Source organism: Ceratotherium simum, chromosome 12 (assembly GCF_057802395.1).
Source record: "Ceratotherium simum simum isolate JZ-2026a chromosome 12, ASM5780239v1, whole genome shotgun sequence".
In the NCBI taxonomy this organism is placed as follows: Eukaryota; Metazoa; Chordata; class Mammalia; order Perissodactyla; family Rhinocerotidae; genus Ceratotherium; species Ceratotherium simum.
Window position 1 is genome coordinate 3533009 of NC_141911.1, and position 22373 is coordinate 3555381.

Below are 22373 nucleotides of genomic sequence, written 5' to 3' on the forward strand. Positions count from 1 at the left end.
TGGCCTCCTTGGTTCTAGGAGCCTGACGTCGTTTTCTTCATTCTTTTCCATTGCCTGTTCTCTTTAACTGACAGTTTCCTCTGCCCATGTGATCGTCCCGTATTGTAGTCTGGCACTAGTATTCACTCAGCGCCTGCTCCATGCCCGGTGCCTGAGTGCAGAGCTAGCAACAGGCTAGATCTGCCGTAGCACTAGGTTTGCAGCTCTCGGTAAGTTGGCGGGCAAACCAACCAGGAGAAGGCATTGGGAGCAAGCCCAGAGCAGAAAGAGTCTGAAGAGAGAAGGGAGTGCAGACAGGCTAAGGTTCTGTGAGGGAGGCGTGTAGTAGGGACCCCCATGCTGAAACTAAGTGACCTGGACATTGTGAGCCTCTTGTCTGGTCTTGTGTTACTCCCTTTCTCTCTCAGACCTGAGCTGCTGAGGAGTCCCTGTTTAAATGTTTCAGCCTGGTTCCTTGCTGTGCTACAGGAAATTAAAAGAAGATGTTGAGACTGGGCTTGGATCCGAGTGAGAATGAAGAGCCGCTGTCTGGTGGCTGCGTTTTCAGCATGTGATCCCCATGGGAGGCCCGAGTCTTGCATCAGGATTCTCTCCTCTCAAAGGAATGGACTTGGTTCATTAAGGGAGCTGGTGAGTTTTCTCACCTGTGGAGAGAGACCAGGCCCAGATGAACCAGGTTCAGATACTGTCCTGTTGAAAGTGAAGTATCCTATGGGTCACAGATACAGAGTTAAGGACGTTCAGAGAATAAATACTTGAAGTCAGTGGGCACAGGGAGAGCTTCATTGAAGAGATGACGTCCAAGGTCTCATTTCCCTTGAATATTTCCTTGGGTAGTCAAAATCTTGTAAAGCAATCTACAAGTTTTATAGTATCATCTATCCATGATTCCACTGAGATCAAGTAGGGAGAGAAAATGTAATGAATCAGGTAGGAACTGGTCCTGATTGGAAGTCAGGAAACCTAGTTCCAGTTCTTGCCTCAGCCACTAATAGTGTGGCTTTGGAGAAAGCCTCTCATTTCTCATCTGAAAAGTGAAGCAGACAGACAAAATGACTCCTGAAATTCTGATTGTCTTAGCGTCCCTCTGTATGGTCCACTCCTCTCTTCTTTTAAATCTGTGGATGTAAAATAACCAATAACCATCCTATAGATGAGAGATAAGGTGAGTTTTATTTGAGCCAGAGTGAAGATTATAACCTGGAAAGGCCTTTTCCACAAAGGAAGTAAGCGTTCCAGAGAAGCATGGTTTTCAGTACAGTCTTATACCATTTCAGAACAAAGAACATACATAAAACATGCCCAAGGGCCGGCCCTGTGGCTTGGTGGTTAAGTGCGCGCGCTGCAATGCTGGTGGCCCGGGTTCGGATCCCGGGTGCGCATCGAGGCACCACTTCTCCGTTCATCCTGAGGCCGAGTCCCACATACAGCAACTAGAAGGATGTGCAGCTACGACACACAACTATCCACTGGGGCTTTGGGGGGAAAAAATAAAATAAATAAAATCTTTAAAAAAAAAAAAAACATGCCCAAGATACATATTCATCAAAATTTCAAAGAGGTATTCAGTTGCAAATTAGCAGGTCAACATGACCCTGATGTCGAAAGGGATTAACGTGGGGTAAGGTGGGGTGTTACCAATATGGCTTTACCTTAGGATACTGGAAGAGGAGTATGCATTCTTAAAAGAGGGCATTCTTTAATGGTTAAAGCAAATGTACAATGTATGTTTGATAGGCCATGTGTCAGGCTGCTTTAGTTCAAGCCGAATCCATTTTGAACCAGAATAGCTACCCCACATACCCCAATATGTGAAAATTTCTTGTCAAATCCCTGCTGCTTTGTGACAGCAGTCAGAACGGTGCCACAGCAATGCCAAGCCTGGAAAGGTGGCTGGAGGGTCCCCAGTCACTGCTAGCTGGGGGACGTTGATGAGGCCCCGTGGAGAGCAGGTGTGGGGCAAGGGGAGAGAGTGAGAAATTGGGGAGGTAGGAGGAAGCAGGGAACGGCCCAGCCTCAGAATCTCCTGGGCCTCCCTGACACGGGCTCTTAGCCAGAGCCCTGGGACCTGGGTGGACTAAAGTCAGGCACCGTGTTGTGAGAGGGACGAGTGAGGGTAAAACAGTGATTTGTCACTGCCTGCCTGAAGGGCAGAGAGGGTCCAAGGTTGAGCAGACCCCCTGGGAAGAGGTCATGATACTCTCTTGTTCAATGTACTAGAAATGTAATCAAGGCAATCCCAAAAGAGAAAGAATCACCAAGGCTGTTAAGAAAGATGAGGCCACTGTGAGAGCTGCTGACTCACAAGGAATCCAAAGGAAGCTTGGCCTGGAGGTTTATGGGTGAGTTTCACAACCCTCTTTTTCTTTTGAAGTATTTTACTGTTTTCTCCACCAATGTCTCATTTTTACTTGCAGCTACTTTTTGGGTAAAGTGTTCCTTCTCCTCCTGCACAGAAACAGTATACAGTCATAGACACCCCAAACATGAGAGCCAGAGGAGACTCCGCAAGTGTGGGCAGAGCCTCCATTTTACAAATGAGGACACGGAAGCTTCAGGAACTTGCCCAAGGTCACAGAGCTGGCAGGGGAATTTAGGTTTGTTGACTTCTGGTTTGGTATTCTTTCTTACATCAGGCTCCTCTTAACACAGACTCTCAAAAACCGCATAACTCCAAAAGTACTTCCCGTGGTCGGTGGTCCGTGGTTGGTGGTCTGTGGTCAGTGGTCAGTGTGTGTCAGTGCTTTGAGTTGGCAGATCAGCTTCCTCTGGCTGTCAGTGCTGCAATTACACAGAATCTATGGATTGAAAATTGCCCCTCAACTGGCTCGCCAGTTTCTAGTTTTTAAGGAAACCAAGTACAGTGGTCACACTGTTCCTTTGCTGATATACACCATGAAGGTATATACAACTTGTATTTTGTAGCAAGCACATAAATTGTGCAGAAAAAAATCACAGGAATGGGCTGCACAGCACCTCGTGAGGAAGCCAGACTCAGATCCCTCCTGAGACAACCAATGCTGCGATTAAGTGACTCAGTACACCCCAAAGCACATAGTGAGCTGCAGCATGAATCAAACCTCAGCTAGTGGATTTCTATCCCTCTGCGTGGTATAATGAATGGAGGCTGGCTATGGGTTAGCACATAATGGGTGAGTCTAGGACAACAGAAACATGTTTAGATTATACGCATTAGAAGAGAGCTCAGCTATTCAAAATATCATGCTGGAGTTCTCAACCCAGGAAACTTAAAAATTAACTAATCTGAGCTGCGTGCCGATTATGTGTGAGCTAACAAATCAGTGGAGGAAAGAAGGAAGTTTTAGATAGGGTCCCTCCCTCCAGGGACGTAAAGTCAGAAGAAGGGTCTCTTTAGTCCATTCAGGCTGCTATAACAAAATACCGTAGACTTATAAACAACAGAAATGTATTTCTCACGTTCTGGAGGCTGGCAGTCCGAAATCAGAGTGCCAGCATGGTCTGGTTCTGGTGAGGGCCCTCGTCTGAGTTGCAGACGGCCCCCTTCTCATATCCTCACATGGTGGAAAGAGGGCAAGAGAGCTGTCTGATGTCTCCTTTATAAGGTCACTAACCCCACTCATGAGGGCTCCACCCTTATGGCCTGATTACCCCCCAAAGGCCCTGATTACCCCCCAAAGGCCCCAGCTCCTAATACCATTACATTGGGGGTTAGGATTTCAACATATGAATTTGGGGGGGTACGAGCATTCAGCCCATATCAAAGGGTAATTCCAAGACGTTAGCACCATGAAGGATTAGTACAGCCCTAAGCATTTGCAGGGCAGGTGCTGGATGGGTCAGGAACAGAATGCCCAGTCTTGGACTCTGGCTCCTATTTTAATGCAATAACAACAACAACAAAGAACAATAACTAACATTTATTGAGTACTTACTGTCTGCTAGACACTATATGTTGCAGGTTGGGTTCTCGAGAAGCAGACCTGGAGACAGTTTGGGTTATCAGGGATGACCACCTGTGAAGGGAAAGGGGAGGAAGCAGGATTGCTGAGAGGAAGACGTCAGTCCGCAATGCAGGCCCCAAAAATCCTTGGCCACTCTGTCTGGGAATTCTAGAGTGAGTATGGCCCATTAGTGTCCCATATCAGGCAGAAATGGCCAAGCTTTTATCCATTTCCGCCCTTCTCCCTCAGTTATTAGATACCCCTGGAAAGGGGGTGACCTCATCTGGGGTGGCTCTCTACAGCTGGGGCAGCCCCTGAAGGAGCTGACAGCTGGCCAGCTGGCTGTTGACAACACTCCCTGCAGCTGGGCAGCAAATCCTTGAAGGAAGGCCTGGGCAGTGCATCTCCATGACCACCATGCTGTGCTAAGCTCTTTGAATGTATTTCATCTTCCCAATGAGATGGGCACTATTATTTCACAAACGAGTTCTTGGAAGCTTAGAAATGGTAACTAATTTGTCCATGGTTACCAGTGAATGGTTGTGATATTGTGATTTATAATGAGAAATATATATTTGGTCTCCATCCCCATTTCTGGGACAGAAACCCACTGAATTTCCTAAGTGATGAGAGTGGCAAAGGTGTCTTGATATTTATAACAAACTCCTTTCAACCACACTTGAGTTTATGTGAAGTAGGTGACTTTAAGAAAGCACCTAAGGATGGGGGCTGGTTGCCAGGGGAACGATATGAATAAAGGGGTTTGAAATTTCAGTCCCCCCCACCACCACCACCACTCAACCCCTAGAAAAGGGAGAGGGGCTGGAGATTGAGTTCAATCACCAATGACCAATGATTTAATCAATCATGCCTAAGTGATGAAGCCTCCATAAAAACCCAAAAGGACAAGGTTTGGAGTACTTCCGGGTTGGGGAAGCAGAACGCTTCCACATGCCACAGTGCCAGGCCCCAAGCTCCTTTGAGGAAGCTCCTTTGTTCAGGACCTCACCCTATGTATCTCTTCGTCTCACTGTTGATTCATATCCTTTAATATCCTTTGTAATAAACCAGCAATCTAGTGAGTAAACTGGTTTCCTGAGTCCCATGAGCCACTCTAGCAAATTATCGAACCCAAGGAGGGGACCATGGGAATCCCCATGTCTGATTTATAGCCAGTCGGTCAGAAGCACAGGTAACAGCCTGGACTTGCAGTTGGCATCTGAAGTGAGGGCAGTCTTATGGGATGAGCCTTCAACCTGTGGGATCTGATGCTCTTTCCAGGTAGACAGTGTCAGAATTGAGCTGAATCGTAGGACACCCAGTTGGTATGGGAGAATTGCGTGATGGTGTGGGAGCCACCCCTCTACATCCCCACACAGTGGAATTGGGTGCAGAACCCCTTCTGATGACAGAGAGCGGGTTTAGCTAGGTAAATCTAATTTTTGCATTTTTCTTTTACTTTTACTTTTCTGTTATTATCCCAATTGGGGCAAGGGTTCGCTGTGATCATCTTACCAGATTTATAAAGCTCACACACATACCACCTTGTTTCCTGTAAACTGCAGCGTTTCTGCAGGTTTCATATAAATAATTCCCGTTGATTATAGGAGAAGACTGGAAGAGAAACTTCCAGAAACCAGAACTGGCTTTGTTTTTGTTTTTTGTTTACCATGAGCACTGAGCAGAGCTTCCTGGAAGTGGGCCCCTTTATAGAATGGATCCAAATCTCAGCTGTCTTTACCAGTTTCTATCATCCTGTTCACTAAAGAGATGACATTCTTGATTGCCTTGTTTTAATTCTCCCCCGCTAACACTGCAGACAGGGCTGTCTTCCGTCAGGCTCCCCCAGACTCCTCCCTCGCTTCAAAAACACCGTATAGCAAGAGAACATTTCTTCTGGTCGTCCGGAGTCCAGCGAGGAGCTGTGGAGGGAAGAGATCCTTCTAGAAGGGAACACCTCCAAAGTCAGAGTTCTTGTTCTGAGGGGACGCTGCCCAGCTCCAACTCCGGGGACTGCGCTTGAGGCCAGGGGAGAGCACGGAGACAGCTGGCGGGGGTGGGGGCGAGGCGGGGACTCCTAGCGGCAGCGAGGGGGGTGGGGGAGGGGCGGGGAGAGGGGTCGAGGGGCGGAGAGTGCGCCGGCGTGCCTTCAGGGAGAGGCGGCTCAGGCGGATGCTGGCTCTTTTCCTGGGACTCGGTCTCCACGGCGGCGGGAGCGGGAGCGGGTCTGGTCCCTGGGAGCCGAGGGGCCGGCGCCCCCGGGGGAAGGAGGTGAGAGGGACTACTGTGCTTCGGGGAGCGGACAGGTGGAAGCCAGGCCGCAGGGTCTGCAGTGGGGCGCGCGTCTCGTTTGGCGGCCAGCGCCAAACAAACGGACTGGAGGGTCTCCAGAGTCGGATCCCCGTGCCCCCGGCCGGATCCCCGCCTTCATGCGGGCCACATAACGCTTTCCTCTCCAGCTGGTTTCTTGCGCCTGGACCCTTTGTGTCCCCACGTCAGTCTACCGGCGCAGACACTGGGCCCTTCGTCACTGTTGGTGGCCCGTACTGGCGCCCTCCTCCGGTGCTGGGAGAAGCCCGGGAACCACTGACCAAAACCTTCCCGCTCCCTTCACCGGGTAAAATCCAGGGCATTCTATTCTTTGCTCTGTGCAGGGACCTGTCCCCTCCTCCAACGGCGGGATCCTGCCAGGGGCACCTCTGCAGTGCAGGGAGAAGGACCCCGCAGGAAGTCGGGGGGGCATGTGGCTGATTTTAGGGAGAAGGCTGGTTCCTCCATCCTGGCCTCATGACCTGGCCCATGTTTCTCATCCCAGCCCAGCTCAGGCGCCTCTAGAATTCCCAGCCCGGAGGCCTTCATGGTGGCACCAGAGGTGACGGAGGCCCTGGTCCAGCAGAGGGCAGGAAGGGGGTGGTGTCTTCCTAGGGCTCCTCTGGCTGCTCCTCGCCCACATGCTGCTGAGAAATGTCCTGGTGAGTGCTGCAGTCCTGCACTTTTGCCACCTGTGCTCCGAAGTCACCAGTGTCCTCGTTTTTTTCCTGGTCACCTTGGACCTCCTGGAGGCTCTGCTGGTAATGCCTTGCAAAGAGGCCCAAAGCTGGCTACTGGTCCTTTGGGGACATCTGCGACGTCTGGGTGGCCTGTGACATCATGTGCTGCACTGCCTACATCCTGCACCTGTGCCTCATCAGCCTGGAGGCTATCTGGCCATGGCCAGCTGCTTCTACTACCAGCAACATGTGACCACCAGGGCTGCTCTGGTGGCCATTGTGGTAGCCTGGCTGCCTTCAGTTCTCATGTCCTTCATCCCTGGTCGGCTGCACTTTGGCATCAGGTAGCTGGGGCAGGTGGCACAGGGCGGAGCCCAGTCCGGCAGTACAGAGCCCGCTATCTGGGTTCAAAGATGCAACCCCAGCCTCAGCTGCACCTATGCGGTGGCCTCCTTGATGGCCAGCTTCTACGTCCCTGTGCTAGTCATGCAGGTCACCTATAGTTGCATCCACCACCTCGCCTGTTGTCAGCTAAACAGGATTTCTGTACTGGAGCTGGTGGGTGTGCCTGGCTGGAAGAGGGCCCCCCTGGGGCCCTTATCAGCAACTGTCCTGTCCCCCCAGAGCACTTCCTGCAAGGAGACCAAGGTGCTAAAGACCTTGTTTATCATCATGAGGGTCTCGGTATGCTGCTGCTCCCCTTCTTCATTCTCAGCTGCCTGATGCCCTTCTGCCCGGCTGCTGGGCCTGGGCATCCACCCTGTGTCAGGGAGACACCTTCAGCATCTTCAGGTGGTGTGGCTGGGCCAACTCAGCCCTCCATCCTGTGGTGTATGCATTTAGTGGGGAGTTCCACCAGGCTTTTGCCTCACTCCTGGGCTGTGGCCCTGCCTCAGGTCCTCTCAGCTGTGGTGGAGACAGTCATCTTCAGCAATGAGCTGATGTCCTGCCACAGGGACACACTCTGCCTGAAGGAGAGGGCTGCTGCTCCTCCAGTAGAGGCCCCCATTCTGAACCCAGCTCCCCTGGTCCTAGAGCATGAGATGGCAGCAAGCCTGGAGGAGCGTCCCTCAGTTGCAAGGGCATTATCCCTGGAGAAGATCACCTCCTGCACTCCAGGTGCTCAGAGCGAATGGCTGAAGCAGGGTGTTAGAAGGTCAGCCATGCAGCTGGCGTGTGGAGTCTGGGAGGCCAGAAGCTGAGGAATTGAGAGACTTAAGTTATTGTCACCTCTGCATTGTGGGGGATGCCCTTGTGGGATCTGTAGGGTTACTTTTGTATCGTGTTTCTGGACTCTAAATCACAGGACTATCTCTGGGTTTTCCCTTTTGTTGCTGTAACCAATTATTCCCATCTTATGGCGTCAGGGCAGTCCTCACCCCAAAGCCCTGTTGGACGAGGCATCTAGCCCTTGATCAAATATATCTTGTCTCATTCCTCAAATCCTTGAAGGGAGTCAAAGTCTTTTACGCCGCCCTTGAAGCCTAAGATTTATATGCAGATATTCTTTGGAGAGGCAACACACTGAGTTAAATTTACACTGCAGGGTGAATGACTGAAGGCAGAGAAAGTGGGCAGGATGACTTGAAGGGGGGAGGTCTGCGTATGTAAGGGGACAGGGTGGAGAAGCAGGTGGATGGAGGCCAAATTACGAAATTAGTAACAAATTTCGTAATTTGGCCAGGAGCTGGCTCTGCTTACCAGCTGCTGTCCTTCCTTGCTGCTGGGGTATGATCTGTAAGCTGAGTTTACTGCTGGGGTTGGTGGTGGTGATGATGGTGATGGAGTCGGTAGGGGGTGATGCTTTTTTTGTAGTGACAGTGACGATAGTATTGGCAGTGACCAGTGGTTGTCGTGATAATGGTGGTAGGAATGATTGTAATAGTGATGGTTGTAGTGGTGGTGGTGGTGGTGTTGCTGATGATGGTTGTAGTGGTAGTGGGGGTGATGGTGCTGATGGTTGTAGTGGTGGTGGGGGTGGTGGTAATGGTGGTGGCTGTAGTGGTAGTGGTGGTGATGGTGATGGCAGTGGTAACGGGGGGAAGGATGATGGGGAGGGTGGACATAAGGGTGGACCCACCTCAGGGTGGACTTGATAGTCAGAACTTTAGAGTGAATCAACCACAGAGACCAGAGTTCCAAGATGAGGCTCAGAAAGGGAGTCACTTTTCTGAGGTCAAGGAGTAAGGGACAGAGAAGAAACCAGGAAGCTGGTGCCATGACTCATACTCCTGTTGGGAGCCATCTGGACTAAAGGCAGCCCTATGTCCCAGGGTCTATCCCTGGCCAGGGGCCTGGTTTTCAGGCAGCTCCCAGGCCATAATTCTTTTTTTTTTTTTTTTTTTTTTTTTTTTTTAAAGATTTTATTTATTTATTTTTGCCCCAAAGCCCCAGCAGATAGTTGTATGTCATAGCTGCACATCCTACTAGTTGCTGTATGTGGGACGCGGCCTCAGCATGGCCGGAGAAGCGGTGCGTCGGTGCACGCCCGGGATCCGAACCCGGGCCGCCAGCAGCGGAGCGCGTGCACTTAACCGCTAAGCCACCGGGCCGGCCCGAATTCTTGACTTGCTCGTTAGCATACAATTTAGTTGGCAGAAGAGCTAGCTGGTCCCCTGGTGGAACTTGAGGGAATGAGTCAACAAGCAGGTAAGTTTTGAGGAAGTGAGAGAAGAAGACCATGGCACATGGAGATGCTATGGCAGGAGGCCTTGGAGTGGGTGCTGGTGGTCTCAGGGGATCTAAGAGGTGGGTGGAAGTCACATTTCTGAGACAAGCTCTGCATATGGAATAACATTTCCCGGTGCCAAGTGGGGAGCAGCTGAGAGCCCCTGAAGCCAGGCTCTGTATGGACAGCTGGGGCCCATGCTCAGCCAGGACCCACGGCCACTAGGTTAATACTGTGACATCCTTCCCTTCCCTCACAGGGTAGAGGTTGGACAAGCAGGATGGAGTGGTCCCTTCTGCTTTTGTCTACGAATTGTTTTGGATGGTGGAGAGAAGATGGCAAGACCTAGGGCCAGCAGCCAGACTCGTGATTTTATGGCCTGGACCCTGGGTCCACAGCCAGAGGAGTTCAGGAGACCCTTTGATCTGGCTCTTCCAGAGCTGGAGCTCCAGGAATGCCTCACCTGCACAGGAGAGACACAGGGGTCCCCTCTCCACTAGCCTTTATGTGCCACACACTGTGCTCGGTACTTTACGTGGGTTATCTCATTATGGATTAATTCGTCGTTGGTTACCTCAGTGAGGCCAGCAGCATTATCCCCATTTCACAGACGAAGAAACTAAAACAGAGACGGATGGTGACGCCATTTGCCCAAGGTCACGGAGCTAAGTAGCTGAGCCAGTATTCAAACAGGTAATCTGACCCCAATACTCACCCTCGTAAGCACTGTGCTATGCTGGGATAATGGGATGAGGGGGAGTTTGGGGATAGAATGTCCATATTTTTTGGCTATTTTAATAAATTGCTTAGGGCCTGCTCCCTTCTTCTGTGTTTATGCAGGGATTTCTTCTTTCTGTGCAAAATACGGACATGTGTGTCCCCAGCCTGGCTTTTCTGTTGCTCCATGGGCAGAGATGCACGTTTGCTGTCACTGTGCGGCATGGGTGTTTGGAGCCACCCTCATTCTCACTAAGGACAACTGTGGGCTGGCTTCCTGTATGTAAAGGGATGGGCCACCGTGACCCAGTGCAGTCAGGAGACAAGAGACCTGAGTTCTGGCTCCATCACCGCCTGGAGGGGTGAGGTAAGGCAAGGCGTGTGCCTTTGCAAAACCTTTTTCTTTATGAAGAAAACATCCAAGGGAATAATTTTTTCTGTTTAGCCTACCTCAAAGGGAGGTGTTGATGACTCCTAAGAAATAGGAGCTGTGTAAATGCTTTTTGAATATTTTATTTATTTGTTTTTCCCCCCCAAAGCCCCAGTAGATAGTTGTATGTCATAGTTGCACATCCTTCTAGTTGCTGTATGTGGGACGCGGCCTCAGCATGGCTGGAGAAGCGGTGCGTCGGTGCGCGCCCGGGATCCGAACCCGGGCCGCCAGCAGCAGAGCACGCGCACTTAACCGCTAAGCCATGGGGCCGGCCCTGTGTAAATGCTTTTTGAAAGTATCAAGTGCTACACAAATGAAGGGCATCATGAAGGTGGGGGCTCCAAACTGCCCCTGTGGAATCAGGGGCATTTTCCCCAGGTAGCTGGGCGGTTGTCTTGTGAAACCTCACTCTCAAACATAAATCAGGCCTGCTGGCCCTGATTGGACATCTGCCTGCTGTGGCCTGCCCCCCTCCCTACTTGAGTCTGTGGGCTGGGGCTGGAAGGGGGAGGCAGGTTGAACTGGGGCCTGGTGGAAAGCTGTGAGCAGTGAGGAGGGGACACTGGGAGCTCTTGTGGGGAACGCTCTGGCCACTTGAGGATCTGGGGCTTCTTGATCAATCGGAGCCTGGCTTGGTTATAGCAGCTATGGCCCAGGCTGCCTGGCCCTGAAGGGGTGGGGGTAGTGTTGAGGGAGCCTGGGAAATGAACTCGTTCTTGGTGGGAGGAGATTGCAAGGGGCCGTGCCCAGACTACAGGAGGCTTGGTGGCTTTGGGAGGATCTGCCTTCCCTGCGTCCCAGCTCTTCCGCCCCTCCCTGCAGCAGGTACTGTGTGACACAGAAGGAAACTGAGCAGTTGGCAAAGAACCCTGGCCGAACTGGGCTTGGGGCCTGAGACAGAGATGAAACCAGGAGGGCTGCTGGGGCTTTGAGTTCAAGCCCTGCAGGCTGCGCCTCTGGGAAGCTGTCCCCGATTGCCCAGTCCTCACCCACAATACCCTGTCCCAGTTCCCCTGTTTCCTGTCTGCCTGATTCGGTTCAGGACCTCATTTGTTTTCTGAGTTAGGAACTGTTTAATGCCCATCTTCTTGCCTAGACAAAAAGCCTCTTGAGGCAGGCAGCACGCTTTACCCTTCTCTTGGTCCCAAGCATGATGTTTGTATTCAGAACACACCAGAAAGATTGATTTGAAAGCACGGTGGGGGCCAGGTTAGGGGCTGGAAACCCAGAAGGTGGGGAGGGCACTTTGATGGCGCAGAGCTGCCAGCACAGACCTGACTGAGTCCCACGGCCTGGCCAGAGCCCTCAGAGGGGCAGCAGGGAACTCTTGTTCCCACTTTCTCTCCTGCTCTCCTTTCCAGAGCGGTGAAACTAGGGCTTTGGGAGCAAGAGACTGCCTGGGTTTGAGTGCTGACTCTGCCAGTTATTAGCTTTGTGACCTTGGGCAAATCACTTAACTTCTCTGTATTTTAATGTCTTCATCTATAAAATGGGGGTCACGATGGTACTGCCACACAGCATTGTTGTGAGGAACAAGTGAGTTCAGTTATGTAAAGGGCATAGAGGTGCTTGGTGTAGAGTAAGCCAAGTCAACGTGTGTCGGCTCTTAGACCATTACTAAGGCCTTGTCACCCTCCAGGAGCTGCACCCAGGGACCTTCTGTTTCTTTGTTCATTTGTGGAACTCTCCTCTCTTGCTGGTGGAGGTCCTAATCGATACTGGAAAGCAGAGTTTGCATTTTGTTTTGGTTTAGATAGTGCTCGAGTCTGGATGCACTGTCACATGCCTTTCTCTGCCTCTTTGCCTCTGTGCCCCTCTTCAGTGTTCTGCTGATAGCCTTCAGATTAAAAATAAATATTAAGATTTGCATAGTAAAATATTGACTAATAAAGAATGTAAAGACATTTTAAAGAATTAAGCAAATGAGGTTCTAGATTTTCGTTGAAAATTCTTAATTCACCCAGTTCTCTTAGGACAGAGCATCTGCACTTGGTTGCAAATTCACTTGCCGGGTGAACTGGGCTGAGTCATGTGATTATCCTTTTTTTTAAAAAAAATTATTATACATTTTTTCCTTTGTTTTCTTTTTGTTATGCTTCATATCTTTATTAAAGCAAAAGAGACAATTTTTCATTTGCTATCTTTTAACCTGTTTTTCTTCATTTGTACTTTATGTTGGATAAAGTTTTTATATCGTTATTATTTTCTTTTGAAGATTTGGAAAGTGTAGATTATATTTCTAGTTTTTCAGTGGTTACCCTCAAATTTTTAGCATATGGATTTAACTGTACATTTTTCTAAAAAATTCTAAAATTCTTCCTTATCTTTATCTTTTCTCATTCAAGAACTTAAAGATGTTCTAGGTACACATTGACTATCACCCTGCTCATCTTTTTATTGTTTTCAAGAGCTTTAGTTTGGCTTCAAAAAAATCAACTTCTGACTATGGAAAATTTCAACTATACATAATAATAGGGAGAATAATGTACCCATCACCTAGTTTCAATAATGATCAACATTTTGCCAATCTTGTTTCATCTATAATTCCTTACTTTTCTTCTCCCCTCCCCATCAGGAATATTTTAAGGCAAATCTAAATATCATACCATTTTGTCTATACACACTTTAGTATAAATCTCTAACAGATGAAAAAATAACTACAACAACAATAAACACACCTGAAAAGTAAGAACAATCCCTTCATATCATCTAGTACCCAAACAGCATTCAGATTTCCCTGACTTTATCAAACATGTCCTTTTACCATTGGTTTGTTCCAATCCGGATCTACAAAGGCCCACCTCTTGCATTTGGTTGACATGTCTTTTCTTACCATTAATTTTTTTCATGTGTTTTAGAGTTTTGGTTTGCTAAATTCTCCTTTTGTGGGTATTTTTTCCCCTTTCTTTGAGCTCACTCATCCTTGTTTGGTGATTCTGTGCTTGCCTCCCCCTGCCCCAGGGCATACAGTTAAGAACCAAGTTTTTTCTTAGCAGAGAGCCAAGTCGATATTGAGAATACCGTTGCCCCAGTTGGCTATCAGTTAGCGTGGCCCAGAAACTCATCACAAGGCAACGTCTTTGGTCTTCTGCCTTCTGGAATAAGCGACAGCTCCCAGCAGTGGTCAGATGTAACTTTATTCTGTATGACTGCGTTAGTGGGAAGCTCCCCCTCCTACCTGGTTGTAAGAGGTCAGGTGGCTTGGATCGCCTCTTCATTTGGGGCACTTTTATTACTTTTTCATCTACAGGGACTGAAATCCCAGAGGCCTCTGCTGGTTTGCAGACTGGGAGCCAACCTGGCTCCCAGCTTCAGTCACGCTCACTGCAGGGTGTTTCCCAGAGACATTGACCATGTTTTTGAACATGGCTATGTCTTCTTCATTTACGTGCCTTTTTAAACAATACCAAGTTGTCTGGAAGTCCGCTTACATGATTTTCGACTGCTGTTTCTTCATAGGTACTGGGAAATCGTTTATTCATTCATTCAACAAATGATTCTTGAGTACCCAGTGTGTGGCAGGCATTGCACTTGTCTTCCTGTATTTCTGCCTGACCTCTGCCTCCCCACAAAGCTAGCAAGGCCTTTTGTACTCCTTTGCCTGAGAGATGTTGGGCAGATTGCCCCCCAGTCACTGACTTTCCAGACTTTTGTTCTCCTAAAAACTCTGAGCCCCTTTATGAGATTCTACTAGAAGTCTTGGAGAGGAGAGGGGATCATATTTGTGCAGTAAAGAATAGAGAAAATTTAGGGAAACAGAAAAGAGACAGGGGTCTGTGGATCCTACCACAACCCAAGTCATTGGCAAGCCTTCAAAGGAAATGAATTGTGTGTTCCACCTGGGGAGGCTAGATGAAGGCCTCCAGGTTTCTAGTCTCATATATATATCTTATATACCCCATTCATGGCACAGAAGCAGAGAGCCACCCAAAATCCATGGGACCGCTGTAGGCTTAGACATGATCTTAGAGGCAACCACTTCTAGTAGTTTCCCTGTAAAAGTCACCACAGTGAAAAAATCTCATCTGATTATTGTTGTTAAACAGACACAAGACACCATGAAAAGAGCCAGAGGAAGAGCATTACAGGCAGAGGGAACAGCCGTTGCAAGTTCTTGAGTCAGGAAAGAACTTATAATGGAGGAAGAGAGAGAAGGCCAGTGTGGCTGGGATATAACAGGCAAGGAGGAGGGTGGTGTTACATGAGACTGGGGGGATACTAAGGTGAGGCACTTCAAGCACCTAGGACACAAAGCTTAAGAAGGTAGTCACTCAGGTTTAGGCCTCACCCTAATCCCAACCCAATGTAGAAGGCCATATAACTTAGAGCCTGGTAGTAAGTTATTTTAATGCATTGGGACCATTAAAGGATTTTATGTAGGGGAGAGGATGATATGATTTGATTTACCTTTTGAAATGTCACTCTGGTAACTTGTTATGGGAGATCTTCAAGATTATCCCATAAAAGGGGTCGGAGGACCATGGCACCATATTTTTCTTTTCATGATGCCTAAGGGAAAGAAAATAAAAAGGGGCAAAACGTCTCACTCCTTTAGTGGATAGTTGCTAGATAATCCCTACAAAGACTTGGCTGGACACTGTGGTTATGAACTTCTGCCTCTCAATTAGTGAGTAAGTAATGCCAGCTCTGGGGATCAATACTATTCAGACACATGAAGAGTCTCAATGTTGCCAGCAATATAGCAGACAGAATTACCCTAAATGTCTCTTTCTACAAAAATGCCCAGAAATACTTGGGAAAATTTAACAAACATAAATTTAAATGCATATCTGGTTATAGGATTGAACAAATGAAAAAATATGTTGATATTGTTGGAAAACAGGATTCTTATTATAAGAGAAAGGATGTATAAATAAGGAATAGGAGGAAAAGGGGGAGAATTCGTTGGTTTGCTGATGTTGGATTGGAATTAAGGAATCAGTATGGACTCGTGACAAAAACAAAAAAACAAAAAACTCTTATCTCTGTCCATTGAAAGGGCCTTTTATTAGTCAAGGTTCTCCAGAGAAACAGAACCAATAGGAGATCGATCTGTCTATCTAAAGAGATTTATTATAAGATATTGGCTCACGCAATTATAGAGGCTGAGATGTTCCATGATTTGCTGTCTGCAATCTTGAGACCCAAGAAGGCCTGAGAGCCAGAGAGCTGATGATGTAGATTCCAGTGTGGATCTGAAGGCCTGAGAACCAGGAGCACTGACATCAAGAAAAGAATGGTGTTCCAGCACAGCGGTCAAGCAGAGAGCAAATGCCACCTTTTCAATCTATGCAGGCCCTCAATGTATTGGATGATGCCAACCCACATGGGAGAGGGCAATCTGCTTTACTCAGTTCACCAATTCAAATACTAATCTCGTCCAGAAACACTCTTACAGACACACTTAGAAATAATATTTAACCAGATATCTGGGCATCCTGTGACCTAGTCAAGTTGACACATAACATTAATCATCACAGGCCTAGAGACAATGGATCCCAGGAGCAATGAACATGCATAAAGCCCAATCTTAATTTTAAAATACCATTCCCCAGTGATAGGAATCAAGGATCCTGGGATAAATGATTCTGAGGGCTGGGTCAGGGAAAGTTCAAGGTGAACATAGAATATCTTGTTATTCCAGAAAGTAAGGACTCAAAAACCAATGAGAATATGTTAAAAGGACACAAGAGTCAGCTTGATGGGACTCCTAATGACCAACTTCAGAACAATCTGAGAATCAAAAAGAATAATGAGAGGAATTATTTTTAACACACTATATTTAAAAATTAATGAAAGTCACACATCTATGGACAGCTAATTTCCAACAAATGAACTAAGAACATACAATGGATAAAAGAAACTCTCTTCAATAAATGGTGTTGGGAAAACTGGACAGCCGTATGCAAAAGAATGAAAGTAGACCATTATCTTACTCCAAACACAAAATTTAACTCAAAATGGATTAAAGATTTGGAGGTAAGACCTGAAACCATAAAACTTCTAGAAGAAAATATAGGCAGTATGCTCTTCGACATCAGTCTTAGCAGTATCTTTATGAATATCATGTCTTACCAGGCAAGGGAAACAAAAGAAAAAAATAAACAAATGGGACTACATCAGACTAAAAAGCTTCTGCACAACAAAGGAAACCATCAACAGAATGAAAAGATAACCTAACAATTGGGAGAGGATGTTTGCAAATTATATATGTGATAAGGAGTTAATATCCAAAATATATAAGGAACTCATACAACTCAACAACAAAAAAATAAACAGTTAAAAAATGGGCAAAGGATCTGAACAGGCATTTTTCCCAAGAAGGTATACAGATGGCCAATAGGCACCTGAAAAGATGTTCAACATCACTAATTATTAGGGAATGCAAATCAAAACTACAATGAGATATCACCCAAAGCCTGTCAGAATGGCTATAATTAAAAAGACAAGAACTGGGGCCGCCCGGTGGCGCAGCAGTTAAGTGTGTGCGCTCCGCTGCGGCGGCCTGGGCTTTGCAGGTTCGGACCCTGGGCATGCACCAACGCACGGCTTGTTAAGCCATGCTGTGACAGCGTTCCATATAAAGTGGAGGAAGATGGGCATGGATGTTAGCCCAGGGCCAGTCTTCCTCAAGAAAAAAGGGGAGGATTGGCATCAGATGTTAGCTCAGGGCTAGTCCTCCTCACAAAAAAAAAAAAAAAAAGGCAAGAACTAACAAGTATTGGAGAGGATGTGGAGAAAAGGGAACCCTTGTCCACTGCTAGTGGGAATGTAAATTGGTGCAGCCACTATGGAAAGCAGTATGGAGATTCCTCAAAAAATTAAGAATAGAACTACCATATGATACAGCTACTCTGCTTCTGGGTATTTATCCAAAGAACACAACAACACTAATTGAAAAGATATACACCTTTCTCTGTTCATTTGGAGCATTATTCACAATAGCCAAGACTTGGAAATAACCTAAGTGCCCATCAGCCGATGAATGGATAAAGAAGATGTGCTATATACAATGGAATACTACTCAGCCATAAAAAAGATGAAATCTTGCCATTTAAGACCAGGTGGATGGACCTGGGGGGCATTATGCTAAATGAAATAAGTCAGACGGAGAAAGTCAAATACTGTATGATTTCACTCATGTGGAAGATTAAAAACAAACAAACACATAGACATGGAGAATTGATTGGTGGTTACCAGAGGGGTAGGAGGGAGAGCAGAAGGGGTAAAATGTCATGTAAATATGGTAACAGATGGCAATTAGACTTCTGGTGGTGAACATGATGTAGTCTACCCAGAAATAAAAATATAATAATGTACACCTGAAATTTATATAATGTTATAAACCAATGTTACCAAAAAAAAAAATAATGAGTTTATTTTGACACCAACTACAATGAAGATAATGACTAAGGGGTGGCCACGTAGGAGAATGGAGAAAGGAAAGCTCTCCTTAGAGAAGAATGTCAACTACCAAACATCAAAGGAATAATAGAATTAGAAAAATTACCATTTTGCAACCATCAGACTAAAACTAACTCGGGCAATAATGGCTAATTTAGACACAAATTCCCATTAAGCAAAAGATTATTGGGAACCAGTATTCACACAGTCTGAAAATATCACCTCACAGCTATTAATGTTGCATGAGGGAAAGTACTTTTCAATGGATAAACCAGGTAAATACTACCTTAATCAAATAATCAAACTTAGCATTACCACCAATGTAGAAAATGCCGTCATGTTCCTCCTGATATGATGGACTGAGAAGGACACAATATTTACTTTGTACAATTCTTGCCAAAAAATGTTTACTATGAAACTAATCACTAAGAAAATAATCAAACAGATCCAAATTAAGAGCTATTTTGCAAAACAACTGGTCTAGACTTTTAAAATGTCAATGTGATGAAAAACAAAACTAGGCAGGTACACTGTTATAGGTTAAAGGACACAAAAGAGACCAGACATCTAAGTAAAACGTGTAGTCTTTACCTGGATTCTGGATTAGAAAAAGACAGTTTTAAAGGACATTATTGGGACAAATGGAGAAATTGGACTGTATTAGATAAAAGTACTGTACCATTGTTAAATTTGCAGAGTATGACAATTGTATTGTGATAATATAGGAGCTATATGGAGAAGGATTTAGAAGTAAAGTGTTATGCTATCTGCAACTAACTTTCGAATGCTTCAGCAAAAATAAATGAAAACATAAATGAGCGTGTGTTCAGTCTATTCTTCATGCAGTTTTTCTGTGGGTGAAACCAAGAATGAATGAGTTAAAATTTTCCCTGGGCTAGAAGAGAGAAAAAATATGAGATAAGCTCTGCTAACTGCAGCTATGCATGCACATGCTCAGCTACCAAAACTAACCAGATCTTCCTGTAATGAGTGAGTTATTTTTCCCAGGAAGTCAAGGTCCAGATGGTCAAGAAGGAAAGGAGATTCAGTCTCACAAGGCCAAATGCAGGCTGAAGGTGATACCAGACACTCAAGATAAACCTCATGGGAAGGCTCCAGCTAGCAGGGCCACATGCTCCCCCTCCCCCACCTGAAACCCCATATAAAAACCCCTACCTTTTTCCCTTCCAGGAGGTGGATTTGAGTTTTTTACTCCTATCTCCTCGTCTGGCTGCCTTTCAATAATAAACCTCTTTCCTTGCTACAAGCCCAATGTTTTTGGTATTTGGCTTTGCTGTGAATTGGGTAAATGAACCTGTGTTTTGTGTTTGGTTTCATGGGTTTGAAATACTTCAAAATAAAAAGTTGGGAGGAAATAAGAGATCATAAAAAAAGAAAGAAATCCCTAGGGGACAAAAACAAAAAGAGAACTTAAATCTAGATGAGCTGACATGATGGCTGCCTTCAGGTGGGGTGTGTGGAAACATAGGGCACAGAATTTAACAACTCCCCAGAGATAAAGATGAATGCAAAACTCTGTGCAAGCAGAGAGCTGGAACCAAGACTCACCTATTAAACTGTGAACCTGAAAGTACAACCCCCTCCCTGAAAGGGTGAACTAGAAAAACGGGTGTCCTCTGGGACAGGGAGATGACAAGGAAGCATGTCTATCTCAGCCTGGACTCAGATGGGAAGAAAAACTTTCACCTGGGAAATCAGATGACAAGTCTGCTCACACTTGTTTAGGGTTTAAATTGACATTTTTCATGTGACATTAGAACTATCAAGATAAGAAGTAAAAAGTGATTCTGTTTGTGTATTTTAACACAATTAAAAAAAAAAAGTGGTCCCAGACTATTGACACCATGAACACCTGGAAGAGGCAAAGGCAAGACAGCTTGTCAGGGCTTCACACAGGCCTTATAGAATTTCCACAGATGAAACTGCTGAAGATGAGCTCATAACCCCAAATTACAAAATATACAAGGAAACAATCCACCAGGAGTGAGAGCTGACACAGAAAATAGCAAGGTTAGACCCCCAGAGCTTCAGCTAAAAGAATTTGCAACTTAGGATTATAAAAATGAAAATACTGGGGCTGGCCCAGAGGCATAGTGGTTAGGCTTACACATTCCACTTCAATGGCCCAGGATTCATGGGTTTGGATCCCGGGCATAGACCTACACACCGCTCATCAAGCCATGCTGTGGCAGCGTCCCACACACAAAATGGAGATTGGCACAAATGTTAGCTCAGGGACAATCTTCCTCAAGCAAAAAGAGGAAGATGGACAACATGTTGGGGGCCAATCTTCCTCACCTCCCCTCCCCACAAAATGAAAATATTTAAAATAATATAAGGCATAAACAATGAATCAAAAGAAAAGAATAATACATTGTGAAAATGACTAGGCAAATTTTAAAAAGAAAATAGAATTTTTAAAAATAAAATGTATTTGTTTATTCAACAAATATTTATAGAAATTAAGGGGGCCAGCCCAGTGGCGCAAGTGGTTAAGTGCGCGCGCTCCGCTGCGGCGGCCTGGGGTTCGCTGGTTAGGATCCTGGGCGCACACCGATGCACCGCTTGTCAAGCCATGCTGTGGCGGTGTCCCATATAAAGTAGAGGAAGATGGGCACGGATGTTAGCCCAGGGCCAGTCTTCCTCAGCAAAAAAGAGGAGGATTGGTAGATGTTAGCTCAGGGCTGATCTTCCTCACACACACAAAAAAAGAAATTAAGATCTCAATGACTGGGTTAAATAGCAGACTTGATATATCTGAGAAAAGAATCAGTGAACTGAAAAATAGATCTGAGGAAATTACCCAAATGCAGTATGGAAAGATTAAGAGAAAAGAGGAAGGTAGGTGCAGGAGTGAGGGAGTGGGGAGAAGAGAGAGAATACAATGAAAGCTCTATCACAGTCTAACTCAGCATCCAGAAGGAAAGTTCAAAAATAGAAGAGAGATAATATTCAAAGAAAAATCCATGAGAGGTTTCCAAAGCTGATGAGAGACCTGAGTTCTCAAATTCAGGAATCACAAATTCCAAACAGATTGAATAAAAATAATCCATACCTATATTTAGATCCTATAGCCATTAAAAAATTAATACAGGTATATGATAAACAATACAATATATTAAAAGTTGTGGGACGCCACCACAGCAGTGCTTATAGCCTTAAATGCATATATCGGAAATAAAAAAGGAAAGATGAAAAATCAGCAGTCTAAGCTTCCATATCAAGAATCTAGAAAAAAATAGTAAATCAAACCTAACAAACTAGAAGAAGGAAACATAGAAGCAGATACTGATGAAATAGAAAACAAATGTACAACAAAGAAATTTATCAAACCCAAAATCTGGTTCTTTGACAAGATTAATAACATTGACAAACCTCCAGCAAGGCTGATCAACAACAAAAAAAACGAAAAGGAAAGAAAGAGCATCACTGCAGACTATACAAGCAGTTATCCTGTGGATATTAGGAACAATTTTACACTTTTAAAAATACGGCTTACCAAACTGACAGAATGAGAAATAGAAAAGCTGAATAGTTTGATATCTGTTGAAGAGATTGAATCCATTATTAAAAACCTCACAAAGAAAACCCCAGGCCAAAATGGCTTCACTGGCAAATTTTTCCAACCATTTAAAGAAGAAATAACAACAGTTTTGCACAAACTCTTCCTGAGGAATAGAATAATAGGGGCTGCTGGCCAACATTTTTAAGAGGTCAGCATAATCTAGATACAAAATCCTGAAAAGTACATTACAAAAAAGGAAAATTAAAGCATCAAGATTAAGTATTCACAGAATACAAAGGAACTTTAATACTTGAAAATCAATCAGTTCAGTTCACCAAATGAAAGGGAGAAACATGGAGGAAAAAACATAATTATCTTGACAGATTAGGAAAAACATTTGAGAGCTGGCCCCGTGGCTTAGCAGTTAAGTGCGTGCGCTCCACTGCTGGCGGCCTGGGTTTGGATCCCGGGTGGGCACCGACGCACTGCTTCTCCGGCCATGCTGAGGCTGCGTCTCACATACAGCAACTAGAAGGATGTGCAACTATGACATACAACTATCTACTGGGGCTTTGGGGGCAATAAACAAATAAAATTATAAAAAAGAAAAAGAAAAAACATTTGATAAAATTCAATGCCCATTCATGATTAGGAAAAAAATAACTTCTTCAGCATGGCAAGAGTAGAAGTTAATTTTTAAAAATCTGATAAA

The 22373-nt window shown here is 45.7% G+C and overlaps 1 long non-coding RNA gene across 1 annotated transcript; it reads left to right on the forward strand.

The window, feature by feature from the left end:
- The first annotated feature begins 6054 nt into the window (after positions 1–6054).
- Positions 6055–22141, forward strand: LOC147915766 (uncharacterized). Its single transcript, XR_015553773.1, has 4 exons — positions 6055–6194; positions 10192–10274; positions 10422–10665; positions 19144–22141. It is a non-coding gene; the product is annotated as an uncharacterized LOC147915766 (long non-coding RNA).
- The last annotated feature ends 232 nt before the right edge of the window (positions 22142–22373 follow it).